The 13,666-nt window shown below is 33.8% G+C and overlaps 1 long non-coding RNA gene across 2 annotated transcripts; it reads left to right on the forward strand.

The window, feature by feature from the left end:
* Window positions 1-211: 211 nt before the first annotated feature.
* On the forward strand, window positions 212-3,910 carry LOC130053319 (uncharacterized). 2 transcript variants are annotated; one of them, XR_008801865.1, is made up of 3 exons: window positions 212-416; window positions 2,294-2,932; window positions 3,225-3,308. It is a non-coding gene; the product is annotated as an uncharacterized LOC130053319 (long non-coding RNA). The 2 variants fall into 2 exon arrangements; XR_008801866.1 differs by having other exon boundaries at window positions 2,294-3,910.
* Window positions 3,911-13,666: the final 9,756 nt, after the last annotated feature.

A 13,666-nucleotide genomic window follows, 5' to 3' on the forward strand; every position in this document is an offset into this window, starting at 1 on the left:
CAACCTACATGTAACTTCATAAAACACCTATTGAGAATATTACATCGGCAGATTGAATTTAAAAAAAGATAAATAAAGTACTTCAAATTCAGATATAAACGTTATATTTGTTCGGAATAGTAATAATTGTTTTCTCTGCCAAAGAAAGAAAACAAAAAAGAAGTTCGCCTATATATAGCCTGTATACTTTTATTTTTCCTCGATCCGGATCGCGGGCCTCGCGGGGTTTTCTGAAAGTGTGCACGGAGAACACACGTGTTTCCGTTTCAACGAAAACAACACAGCTTCACCGTGACTGTCACAGCGAACGCTTGTATTTTACATCTTTAAAACGACCTGATGTCAGAAGAAGATGCCCTGGATCGCCTGTTGCAGGATGACCCAAACGATCATGCATTCAGTATAAATACGTACATGTAAGTTGATGTAGCCACATAGGCCGACTAAAAAGAAAACAAAAATGTGGTTTTGTCATGTTATGAAAAATTCACGATTAATTAACCGCAATTTGATGCCATGGTTTGTCGTTTCATGAAAGCAAATATTTATATTTTATGATATCTAAAACAAGTGAATAACACCCTGTCCGGGTCCGGCAGTTTGAATAACACCCCCCCCCTTTTTCCCCAGAATTATCTCCTTACGTGACGCGCGAGTGTAAGAAGGGGGTGTATTTAGTGTATAATGGGATGGGGTGGTTTTAATCAGACTGGTCATTCACGACCGCTGGTGAGAAGGCTATTTTCCAAGTTTTTTCCATGTTTATAAAAGAAATTATCTTTCTATGAAAAGAAAACACAATCTGTTAGGAAAACACACTTATGATAGAATTTATTATCATAATTTGAATTATTTTCTTTATTCTGTAACATAAATAAAAACAAAATGTGTGTTTGGGCCAAAATGGGGGTGGGTTAACATCAATCAAAGTCTGATTATGACAGGCTAATGAAAAATCATATTGATTTCTCTTTTATCCAAATGCATGTATTTTATATACACTTAGTAGCTTATGACCATAAATTAAATGTGATCCATACATGCTGGTACTTGTATGCTATGAGCTGATGAGCATGTGTTCCCTTCTTGCCCACAGGGGCTCGGTTGTCAGATATTGAAGTTTTGTATTATTTGTTCCCGAATAATAAATTGAAGTTTTGCATGATTTGTGTCCGAATAATAAATTATATAAATGCAAGGTGAAGATAACGAACAGTGATCAATCTCATAACTCCTACAAGCAATACAAAATAGATAGTTGGGCAAACACGGACCCCTGGACACACCAGAGGTGGATCATGTGCCTAGGAGGAGTAAGCATCCCCTGTTGACCGGTCACACCCGCCGTGAGCCCCATATCATGATCAGGTAAACGGAGTTATCCGCAGTCAAATCAGTGTGCCAAGTACTTTAATGTACACATGATACACCTTTTTGAAAACCTCTAAAAAAGCGGATTTTGGTGGTGGATTTTATTTATATAATTTATTATTCGGACACAAATCATGCAAAACTTCAATTTATTATTCGGGAACAAATAATACAAACCTTCAATATCTGACAACAGAGCCCCTGTATTCTTGCCGGTCTCCTCCGTGGCCAAGTGGTTAGAGCATTGCGCTCAAAATCACACGGCCTCTCATCTCTGTCGGCGCGAGTTCGAATCCCATTCGCGCCGGTAAGTGAGAAAGTTTTCCCAGTTTACTTTCGAAAGATCGGTGGTCTCTCCCCAAGTATCTGGGTTCTCTCTTCCACCAATAAAAAAGACTGGGTGCCACCAGATAACTGAAAAATTGTTGAGTTTGGCAGAAAACATCAATCAATCAATCCCCTTCTTGCCTAGATTTTCTCTAATTTCGACTAAATCCACAGCCCATCAGAGTACCATACAAGGGGATTTAGACACTGGGTACCATTAAGAAGCAATTCAATTCAACTTTTATATCTGGGGTCATTCACTTTCCCTCAGAGTTTCAGTATTTTCGCTGGACCCTGTAGGTTTTAACCTGAATTTCTTCAGTATTTGCCCTCGTGTATAATATATGCTAGGCATAATGCAGATACCTACATGATACATTTTTTTTTCATTACCCACTCTGCTACTCTCGCAATGTACAATAAAATATTCGATTCATTTCTAACACATGTATGCAATCCCTTACCATATCTTTAAATAAATTTGAGTAAATAAATTTAAGTGCGAAACTGTTCCATGCTACCAGGAAACTTAGATTTTGCTTTTTAAACATAAACCAACAATTCTTAATTGTGATTTCTTTTCTTCTTTAAAAAGGGTATTGACATCCCAATATTTAGTGGGAAGTTCCCAGGTATCATCCGCTAGCGACAGTCTACTGACAAATCCAGACATGCATTGGAAGGATGCTGATATGGAGGACACAGGAACACCTGATCCCAGAACTGTGGCATTTCATTCGGGTGACAACCTGGCTTTCAGTTGGTATGACTCTTTGAGGTTGAATATAGGGTTAAATCAGTGTAAATTTGATTAACATTCAAATAAATCCAGATAATACATTCACAATTGGAATCATGGCATTATGGTACACTGATATGTGTGTACCATTTTACTGTTCTTTTTTTTTGTGTTTTTTTTTTTTTGCTGCATAACTAGGGATCGTATACATACAAAATGAGACAAAACAATTTCTAATTAGTTTCTAATTATAAGGTATGACACGTTTTAAGGTATGGTGGCCAATACTGATTTTATTTGCAATTTTCTTTCAGATATGGGACCCTATTATTCGGAGAACTGCAGATTTTATGAAGCTGTCTTTGACAGAAGATTTGGTTTTCTCCATCTGTGTTGCCACCAACCATTATGCTGAGATGGTCATATCTAGGGGGAAGGGTTGCCATATACTTCCCAAGGAAGTTTGCAGCCTCTCACTGAAGAGGAACTGTACAGGTATTACTAGTTTTAAAAACCGATATTGTGGCAGTGATTTCCAGTTTCAAAAGAATAATAAAATGCATAGTAAAAAGATTACCTTTACCAAAATTAATCTGGCTGTGAATGTAACTCATTTATTAAATGTGTACTACAATTACCTCTGATAAAATTTCATAAGTAATTAAATGCATACTTTTCAGAGGGCCTTGATTATCGAAAACATTTACAGAGCCAATTTGAGTATTCAAAAGCTTTGACAATACATTAGTATTTAGGACTAAGTATTAAGAAATACTTTTTTTTCCAGATTTTTGTGCATTATCTTATACACGCCTGCTGTGAAGTTCCAGTCGATAGACAGATATTGGTCAACGCATGCCCCTGTCGGAACAACTCGTTGTCAATAATTATGTCTAGAAATAGGTTTCAAGAGGTTGAATATAAAAACATTTTTGTTAAATATGATGCAAGTACATTTAAATCTAGTGATTGAAAGTAAGTACTTGAACATTCGCTTATGTTGAACTTGGAGAGGAAAAATGGTTAGTACTTTTTGATAACATTTGATAAGGTGTTGTTGCTTAGCAACCAAATATAACTGAATAAAAAATAGATTATTTTAGATTAACAATAATTGAAAGATCTTTGTTTTAATGTTGCAATACTTATTCTATTTAATGGAACATAATGGCAAAACGTCATATTATTAGAAAATGATGGACAAGTATATAAAGTACGAAGTTTCCATTTGATGACCTTTGACCTTAATTCTCTTCATTACATTTTTTGTTAAAAACCTTTTAAAATGATTAAGATATATTTAAAGATTATATTTTTAAGATAATGTGACATTTACTAATCATCATGGATTGTAATTACGTTTAAATTGTGTCGAATGGATGCAGAAAGGCAAATTATGGTCAAAATTGTACTATGAGTGTTGTTACTTAGCAACCAAAAATATTTGTTTGTCAATAAAATTGATTAGTTTGATTTTGTTCTTTTTGTAGTATATTAAAAGGCACATTAGCTCATACATTTAGAATTTCCTATTTTTGACTCTAATCTAGTGAGAGGGGTCGTAATATATATATTTCAGAGAAAAAAGATTGCAAAAATGTGCACTTATATGACCTTTGACCCCGTAGACCTATATGAGGTCATGGGATACATTGACAAATTTTATAAGAAATTGTTCCCTGTCCAATTCCTAACAAAATTACATGTCATATGCCTACCCCAAATCGTGATCCATGCAGATTTAAATCGATTTTAAAATACTGTCATTTAGTCTCTAAAAACCTCTAAAATGTGCCGGTAGAGAAAATGTTAAGATAAACACTGATTATATTGTTTTGTTCCTCTACTGGTCTGCATTGTCATTTGTGCAGTGTTGACAGTCTGTATTGTGAAGGCGAGTTTACTGTGATACGTACATGCATTATGTATCCAGTATGTACCATTGATGCTCATAAAAGACCTGACGTAAATGAAGACTAGCATTTTACTTACAAAAGTACACGTTCGGCTTAGTGACAGCCATTAAAATTATGCGATTGATCACTGTTCGCTAGGTTCCATTCCTAATGTATTCTTAACATCACACAGTATACCAAATCTACTTCAATACGTTATTATATTTTCATTATCATGTTTGTCACTTAATCTTATCCGGTTAATATTCATTCATATATCAATTTGATGAGTGGGTTTTGAATGATCTACATTGTGCTTGCAGATATTTTTATAATCAGCATGTTTCTACTATTTCTGAATAGCCTAATATATTGTCAAAATTTTCACCACTTGAAAAGTATTTCACATCTATAGTTTTTAAGAAAATGTGAAGAAAACTAATAGTGATTAATCTGTTAGTTCGTATCAAGAGAGCAAAACTCATAGTGGACTAAACGGACCCCTGGACACTCCTGAGGCTGGAACAGGTTCCTACGAATAACCACCATCCCATCTTAACTGGTCATATCGGCCGTGATTTCATATCTCATAAGGTTAACGGAGTAATTTGAAGTAAAAAATAGTACATAGAAACTGGCCTCATACACGACACATTATTCTGCGTAATGATTAATGAATATTTTGGAGTTTTACGCTCTTTGGGATATATTGCAGCTATTTCACAGCCGTTTCAATCTGAGGAAAAGACATGCATTAACGAGAAATTGCAGATGAAAACTGATTTAATCCCTGTAATATCAACTCGTTTGGGGCCTTTCTCAATCGAAAAACAGATTATAAGCTCTTGCGTATTGAATCATTTAAAGGACATAAATCAACATGTAATCAATAATCGAATATTGCTACATGAGGATGAAGATTTGACAATGTAGAAGAGGAAATCCTCTTTTTTCACGACGTTAGGTTGTCGCTTTGTCCTTCAATCTATACTCAATTAAATGCCCAAATATAAAACAGATGGGGAATACTGTAAGGGTCGTTTTGTACGGATTCACATGAATACAATAGTAGAGATTTAGAACTAATTCAATATTCTAGGTTTACTGATTTGATTGCCATTGTTTTCATACCGAACTCCCATTAGTAAATAAGCGCCCGTTACGATAACAAAAACTTTGGCATGAAAATTATAATTCTTGGTTAATAACTCATGTGTTCTATCTACAAACCCCGCTTATAATGTTTTATCTGATATTTTGAGACAATGCATTGTAATTTCTGTGGAATTTTAGAAAATGGTAATAAAATGGCATTTCTTCAACTCTGAATTTCTACTCATTGATTTATTGAGTATTTGTAGTGCAAAACGTCATATCTTATTGTCAGGCATTAACGTTTTTCAATTTTTTTTTGTTTGAGACATGGTGGTATATCTATTACATGTAATGATTAACTTTGAGTTTCCCAGAGTTGAAAAACATTCTGCAACGCTTAAGAAATGACCAGAAAGGACAGGGTTTATATATTGTGGCCTCTTCAATTGCTATTTGAACTGCAGTTTGTTATTATACGTATGTCCTTTATATGTATTTAATTATCCCTAAGGGTTGTTTTAAATTGTTTTATATGTTATTAGGGTAATTATATCATTACATTAGGCGCTATATAATAATAATAATATTTATGAATTTTTGATTCTGACACTGTGAATATTTTATTCACATGTATGTGCACATCGGTTTTATATTATCTTTTCTCTCACATTTGTAAAGCGCTTTAGAGAACTAATGTTGACAGGGTGCTATATGAATCTTTTAATTGAAATCACAATTGTACATGCTTCAAACAAGACGTTACCCAACGTTATCATACACTTGTAGCACATCTGATGTGCGATGGCGGTAACACAAGGTCAAGAGTACATGTTAAAGATAGATCATTGGAAAGCAAATCGATAACAGTCGAACAGGGGTTGTATCACTTGTGTAATATGCGGCAGTTATAAAATTATGAAAAGTGGTCAAATCACATTATTATTAGACAATCCTTCCAGAATATAGCACAAAATCTGAAGAGAGGGCGTTAAGTAATAATACTTCAATTGCAGGAAACATTATTAATATTTTAAAGATTATTTTGACAGTTTCTGATCACCCATCGCGACATGTGGTATTTTACCTTTCAGTAAATGATCATGAATAAAATGTGGTAGAAAATTAAAAACAAAAACACACTGTGAAATTTAAATGTATTACTAAAACGAACATTTTGCTTTATTTCAATTCACTATATTTGAAGGTTTAAAAAAAATCAACTCATACATACTAGCACTTGAAATAATTCAGTGGTGAATTATAAACTTGTCCTGAATATGCATATTATGTCAATATTAGCCGGATATATTCATGTGTATTCTGAGTTTCGGGTCACCCATCCCATTGTTAAACACGTGATTAATCTCCTCATTTTGCGCGACGGTAAAGCGTAACTTCCAATCGTCAAGCACTCCTAATAAAATAAACCTGAGAGATATTCAAATGAAGAGGTTAGAAATATGTAGCATTTAGAGACTGTTATGTTTTTCAGTTGATGGTATAATAAAGGGAGTAAAATGTTTGAAATATTATGAAATTAATCACTCTTCGTTATCTTCATTTGTTCATGAAATCACAATCTTTTATACAGTTACATATCATATATCAAAGCTACACAGAACAATAGAGACTCACGGATATGATGAAGTATAGGGATATTGTGCGATTTTGCACATTAAGTCATATTTATGTTCACTATTTGAACGTTGGGATTATTACGGAGGAAAGGAATAAGGTAGAGACACAGAATTGCATCTAAATAGTGTATCCCCGTGTGTTCCTATTTTCGACAAACAGATATGCCATTAAGTAAGCAGGTGTCCCTCCCCAGTAGATAATGCTAGTGTAAGGTTTTGTGGGTTGATGGTATACACAGAGACGACCATTAAAGCTACCAGCACGAAACAAGAATTATTCCAAGGAAAGAGGAATACTAATCGTCTCTATAAACTGAAGGTGTGTCATGTACTATGAATTAAACCCACTCTATGACATTGGAACACAACAGGGAGTTTACTGACGAGTCCTGCAGTCAAAGCTAAGGATTTGAAGCAAAAGACTAAGCGTAATTCGGGCCCATCCGGACCGCGGATTTGTTTACTGCCAATCACTCTATAAAGCATATATAAAATTGCTGTACATTCCAAAGCGTCTAGCAATTCAATTTTCTTTTTGATATATCTGCGCATATTTCTCTGGGAATTCCTTAAATCATAGTGTGTTTTCATCAAAACAAAATATTTCAGTTTTTCTAGAGAAATGACGTGTATAAGCAGAAGCCATGAAGTTCCACAGATCAGACTGTAGCATCAGATCAAATAGAAACATGGAAGATCGTGAAATGAATGTTCAAGAATAGTTTAGGGTATTTTATCTGTCGTAACAGGAGATCGAACTTATGACTTTCCGTTTCGAAAGTCCAAAATTTCTGCTTGAGCATCACTGAAGAGACATTATTTGTCGAACTGCTCATCTGGTGCATCAAAATTGATACCATATAAGTTTTACATTATGACCCCTGGGTCGAGGCCTCTGTTGATGAACTGTTAGTCCCCGAGGGTCTCTACAGCCCAGTAGCTAAGTACTTCGTTACTAGCTTGAAAATACAGATATATTTAATTACTGCGATACAATTTAGAAATTCATTTCAAAATTAGGATTAATCTCCCTCATGCATAGCTCTTATCCTTTGACGAATTTGGCTCCCGTTTTGGCACTCTAATTTTCCTTTTAGGTCCTACAAGGTTATTGTTATTTCGATTTTCCAAAATGTCGGCTTGAGCATCACTGAAGAGACATTATTTGTCGAAATGTGCATCTGGTGCATCAAAATTGGTACCGTATAAGTTTTACATGAACACCAAGAACGCATAATAATGTGTTGTTTATGAATTCGTATATGAGTTCGCAGAGTAGTCCCCGTTTCACCGATATAATGCTTTCCACAGCCAGCACATGTTATTACATGAATTAAATTTTGGTGGAACACGTTATATCTGAATTCACCGTAAATCCCTTGTTAAACTGGAACGAACTTCCTTCCCTTAAATATGGACACGTTCCGCATCACCAATCGTCACATTTGGTAATGGTGAAAAATGTTCTGTTCGCCTTTTCCTAAACATTAGATTTACATAACAGTATCCTAAGATTTTTCGGTTGTCTCTTGCTGTTAATAAAAGTATATTTCTTCCTAATTTCCCCATTTTTCATCTGTTTTCACTGGGTCGTTGAGTTGCCGTACGATAGGTGTAACATTGGAGTTCCTTAGGTTATATGTTGTAACAAACAGTAAAATGTGCGAATTTGTTGTGGAATTGATTTTGGATTTATTAATAAGATTTTCTCTAATGAGTTCTCTGACTTTCTTGATTCCGTCGTTTATAAGTTTGATTGGATAATTCTGTTTTTGTAAATAACTATTTAATTCCCCTAAACGTTGTTCTCTGATTGGTTCTTCGCTAACAATGGTACATATTCTTCTGGCGAGGTTGTAAGATATGGTGCGTTTTTCGTGTATTGGATGCAAAGACGAAAAGTGTAAATACTGGTAAGTGTCCGTGTGTTTGTAAAAATATCTGTAATTATTTTATCCTCCTTTTTGATAACAGAAACGACCAGGAATGGTATACAAGATGTACTGTAATCCATTGTGAATTTTAAATTGATATCCAATTCGTTTAGAATGTTCTTAAGTTTTTTTTCAAATCCGTAATGTCTCTGTTCCAAATAATGAAGCAATCATCCGGGTATCTTTTTCCAGTTTTGTCTTATATATAAACCGAATTGTTCATCAAATGATTCTTTAACTTTTTGGTATAATAATTCCTCTAAACAGCCGAGTGTAAGTGTGGCATATGTTGTAACCATTTTGGTTCCCATTGCGGTACCTTTATTTTGAAGATAGTGTTTGTTGTTAAATGTAAAAACATTGTTTTGTAGTACAAGTGCTGTTGCCTCTAAAATAAAGTATTTAGAAAAACGTTCATCTATTTGTTCTGGGTGTTTATCTATCCAATTTTATTGATTCCTTCAAGTAAAATTTTCATATTGTACCCTTAAAAATGTGTTTGTAGATAATTAAATCTACCATGTACAATCCAGATATTTTCATTCTTAGTATTCTTGTTTATTTGACTTATTACAATCCTCACCGGTGGTAAACTGTCATTGAAAAAGTATCGAAACCTATTTACATTCATGCACAATTAAGTTTGATAATAAAACAACTCAAATTTCTTGATTTTCTGCCTGCATAATTAATTTTTTATCCATATCAAATACCTCTGGAATAGAACTCCTCATTTATTGCATACATACTTACGTTATCCACATTCGCCTACGTCATTCTTATTCATTTACTATATTTTCATTGATTGATTTACAAATGATCAATTCAGAAATTATCTAATGACCAATGACATTACAATGTATTACAACAGGGAAAGCTGATCTATTTAAACATTGAGAAATAAAGTCCTAAGAAAACGTACATGTGCAAACAATTGCTATGTTCTTATAACTTTGCCAGGCATTAGAAATAATTTTATATGTTCTGAGAGCAGCGAGTATCTGCCTTTCAAAAATATAAAAATATTGCATTCATAAGGAAAATAAAAAATCACCATCATATCGAGGGGGATGACCTTGCGAAAAAACGTTGTGTCATATTTAGACAAAGACGTCTTTCACTTTAAATGCATTTTAAGTTTAATCACTTTGGTTACTTAACTGATTCTTACATAGTTAAACAATATAGAAAATTTCCAAAAATAAGATATAATCATATATTTTATGGCCGTAGTTTCACAGATTCAGAGGCACTCCTTTTGCGTAGTCCTCTTTTCACGACCGCGGTCAAATTGACCGCTACAGTAGAGAAAGGGTCAAGAATCAATGACATTAACATGTTTTCCGTGCATCATCCTGAAAGCTACGTTTTAATTAACATCCAAGTAGACCATGCTGAAATATATTCAGCAAGAAAAATTATTCCATAGAAATAATGAAATTTGAAGTATTTAAAGTAATTCCGCCCTCGTGTGACGTCATAAAATTTTGGGGAAATCAATAATTTATTGAAATTTGTGCATGATAGAAACATCAATCTTGTTGGAATCTTTTTCTAATACTTATTGTAAAACATATTGTTAAAAATAAAATATTTCAAAAATCTCGATATCCGAAAGTATCGCAAGACCTTAGACAACAGAAAAATGTCACAGATAATTAATTGGTTAACTTAAAGTATCGCTAGAACTTAGAAAACAGAAAGTGTCGTGGATACCTTAAAGCAATTCAAGCTGTAACTGACGGCAAATAAATTGAAATATTTAACATATTTGTGATTTAATGTAATCAGAGTGAATCTGAAGCAAGAAACTTAGTCAAGTTCACTGTGCGAATTTCGGTATTTTCGTAAAGAAACATTTTCTTGAAATCGTTATGAATACTATGAATACTATTATATATAACCATTTTTGTGAATTTTTACATTGCTGTTTAACCCTTTCTCTACCGTACCGGTTAATTTGACAGGTGGTGCGTAAAAACACGACTACGCAAAAGGAGTGCCTTTAAATCTTTGAAACTACGGCCATAAGATATATGATCTATATATCATATTTTTGGAAATTTTTTAACTATGTAAAAATCAATAAAGTAAGTAAAGCCATTAGATTTTAAAAAAGCATTTAAAGTGAAGGAGGGCTTCGTCTAAATCTGACGCAACGCTTTGTTGCAAGGTCATTTCCCCCCTCGATATGATATTTTTTTTAAATTTTCCTATGAATTCAATATTTTTTATATTCTTGAAAAGCATATATTTCCTGCTTTAAGAAGATATAAAAATTATTTTAATGCCTGGCAAAATTATAAGAAAATGGCAATTTTTTTGCATGTACGTTTTCTTACGATTTTATTTCTCAATGTTTAAACAGATCGACGTTTTACCTATATCTATATATGGAAATAGGTAAAAGTAAATACAGCCTGTAAAAGTAGAGGGAATTTCCTTTTTAATGGGCCCTTATTCGTGTTATAATTCGCGGTTTTCTTTAAATTAGCGACAAAACGTCGTCTCTAAAAGCGATCGACGCTCGTCGCACAATAAAGTGGTTAAAACTATTTGTATTGTCCTCTATTAGTAAATTCAATACCTTTTTATACACTAAAACAATATACACATATGTATGAAGTAATCAGCGAGGTATTTTCTGCTTTTTAAAAAAGAAGAAGCATAAAACCATTATTGGTATACAACAGTTACACAACCTACATGTAACTTATTGAGAATGTTACTTCGGCAGAGTAAATTAAAAAAAGAGAGATAAATAAAATACTACAAATTCAGATATAAACGTTTTATTTGTTCTGAATAATAATATTTTTTCCTGCCAAACAAAGAAAACAAAACAGAAGTTCGCATATAGCCTATATACTTTTATTTTTCCGTGATCCGTGGGGTTTTCTGAAAGTGTGCACGGGGAACACACGTGTTTCCGTTTCAACGAAAACAACACAGCTTCACTGTGACTGTCACAGCGAACGCTTGTATTTTATTTTACATCTTTAAAACGACCTGATGTCAGAAGAAGAAGATGTCATGGATCTCCTGTTGCAGGATGACCCAAACGGGCATGCATTCAGTATAAACATGTACATGTAAGTTGAGGTAGCCACATACGCCGAGTAGAAAGAAAAAAATGCGGTTTTCTCATATTATGAAACATTTACGATTAATTAATGCGAGTTTATGCCATAATTTGTCGTTTCATGAAAGAAAATATTTATATTTTATTATATTTAAACCAAGTGAATAACACCCAATTGTTTTATTAAGGGCTGACATTGTTTAATCGGCCCTGATTCGGCATTAATCATTCTGATCAACACCCATGCCCCCATTTTCCATAATTATCTCCTTTCCTGACGTGCGAGTGTAAGAAGGGTTGGATTTAGTGTACAATGAGAAGGGGGATGGGGTGGTTTTAATCAGACTGGGCATTCGTGGCCGCTTGTGAGAATACTACTTTCTAAGATTTGTCCATGTTTATGAAAAATTATCTTTCTATGAAAATAAAACACAATCTGTTAGGAAAACACATATTACATTATTGTAATGATAGAATTTACTATCATAATTTGAATTATTTTCTTCTTATTGTAACAGAAATAAAAACGAAATGTGTATTTGGGCCAAAATGGGGGGGGGGGAGTAACATCAATCAAAGTCTGATTATGACAGGCTAATGAAAACTCATATAGATTTCTCTTTTATCCAAATGTATGTATTTTATATTCACTTAGTAGCTTATAACCATAACTTACATGTGGTCCATACATGCTGATACTGGTATGCTATGAGCTGATGGGCATGTATCCCCTTGCCTAGATTTCCTCTAATTTCGACTAAATCCACACCCCATCAGAGTACCATGCAAGGGGATTTAGACACTGTACCATGAAGAACTAATTCAATTCTACTTTGATATCTGGGTCATATACTTTCCCTCAGAGTTGCAGTGTTTTCGCTGGACCCTGTAGGTTTTAACCTGAATTTGTTCAGCAGTTGCCCCCATGTACAGTGTATATGCTAGGCATAATGCTGACACCTACATGAGGCATATCTTTTTTTCATTAAGCACTCTGCTACACTCTCAATGTATAATAAATAGTCCATTCATTTCTAACACGTTGTATAGAATCCCTTACTAAATGTTACTTCAAATACAGGACATATCTATCTTTAAATAGATTTGAGCTGTACTTAAGTGCGAAACTGTCCCTTGCTACCATGAAACTTATATTTTGCTTTAAAACATGAGCCAGCAATCTTAATTGTAATTTCTTTTCATCTTTAAAATGTGTATTGACATCCCAATATTTAGTGGGAAGTTCCCATGTATCGTCCGCTAATGACAGTCTACTGGCAAATCCAGACATGCATTGAAAGGATGCTGATGTGGAGGACACAGGGACACCTGATCCAAGAACTGTGGCATTTGGTTCGGAGTGACAACCTGGCATTTAGTTGGTATGACTATTTGGGGTTGAATATAGGGTTACATCGGTATACATTTGGTTAACATTCAAATAAATCCAGATAATAAATTCACAAATGGAATCATAGCGTTATGGTACACTGATATGCATGTACCATTTTAATGTTTTTACTACGTTACTAAGTATCACATACATACAAAAAGAGACAAAACACGGAAAATCATTATTCTGTTTC

This window comes from Ostrea edulis, chromosome 3, assembly GCF_947568905.1.
Source record: "Ostrea edulis chromosome 3, xbOstEdul1.1, whole genome shotgun sequence".
Classification (NCBI taxonomy): domain Eukaryota; kingdom Metazoa; phylum Mollusca; class Bivalvia; order Ostreida; family Ostreidae; genus Ostrea; species Ostrea edulis.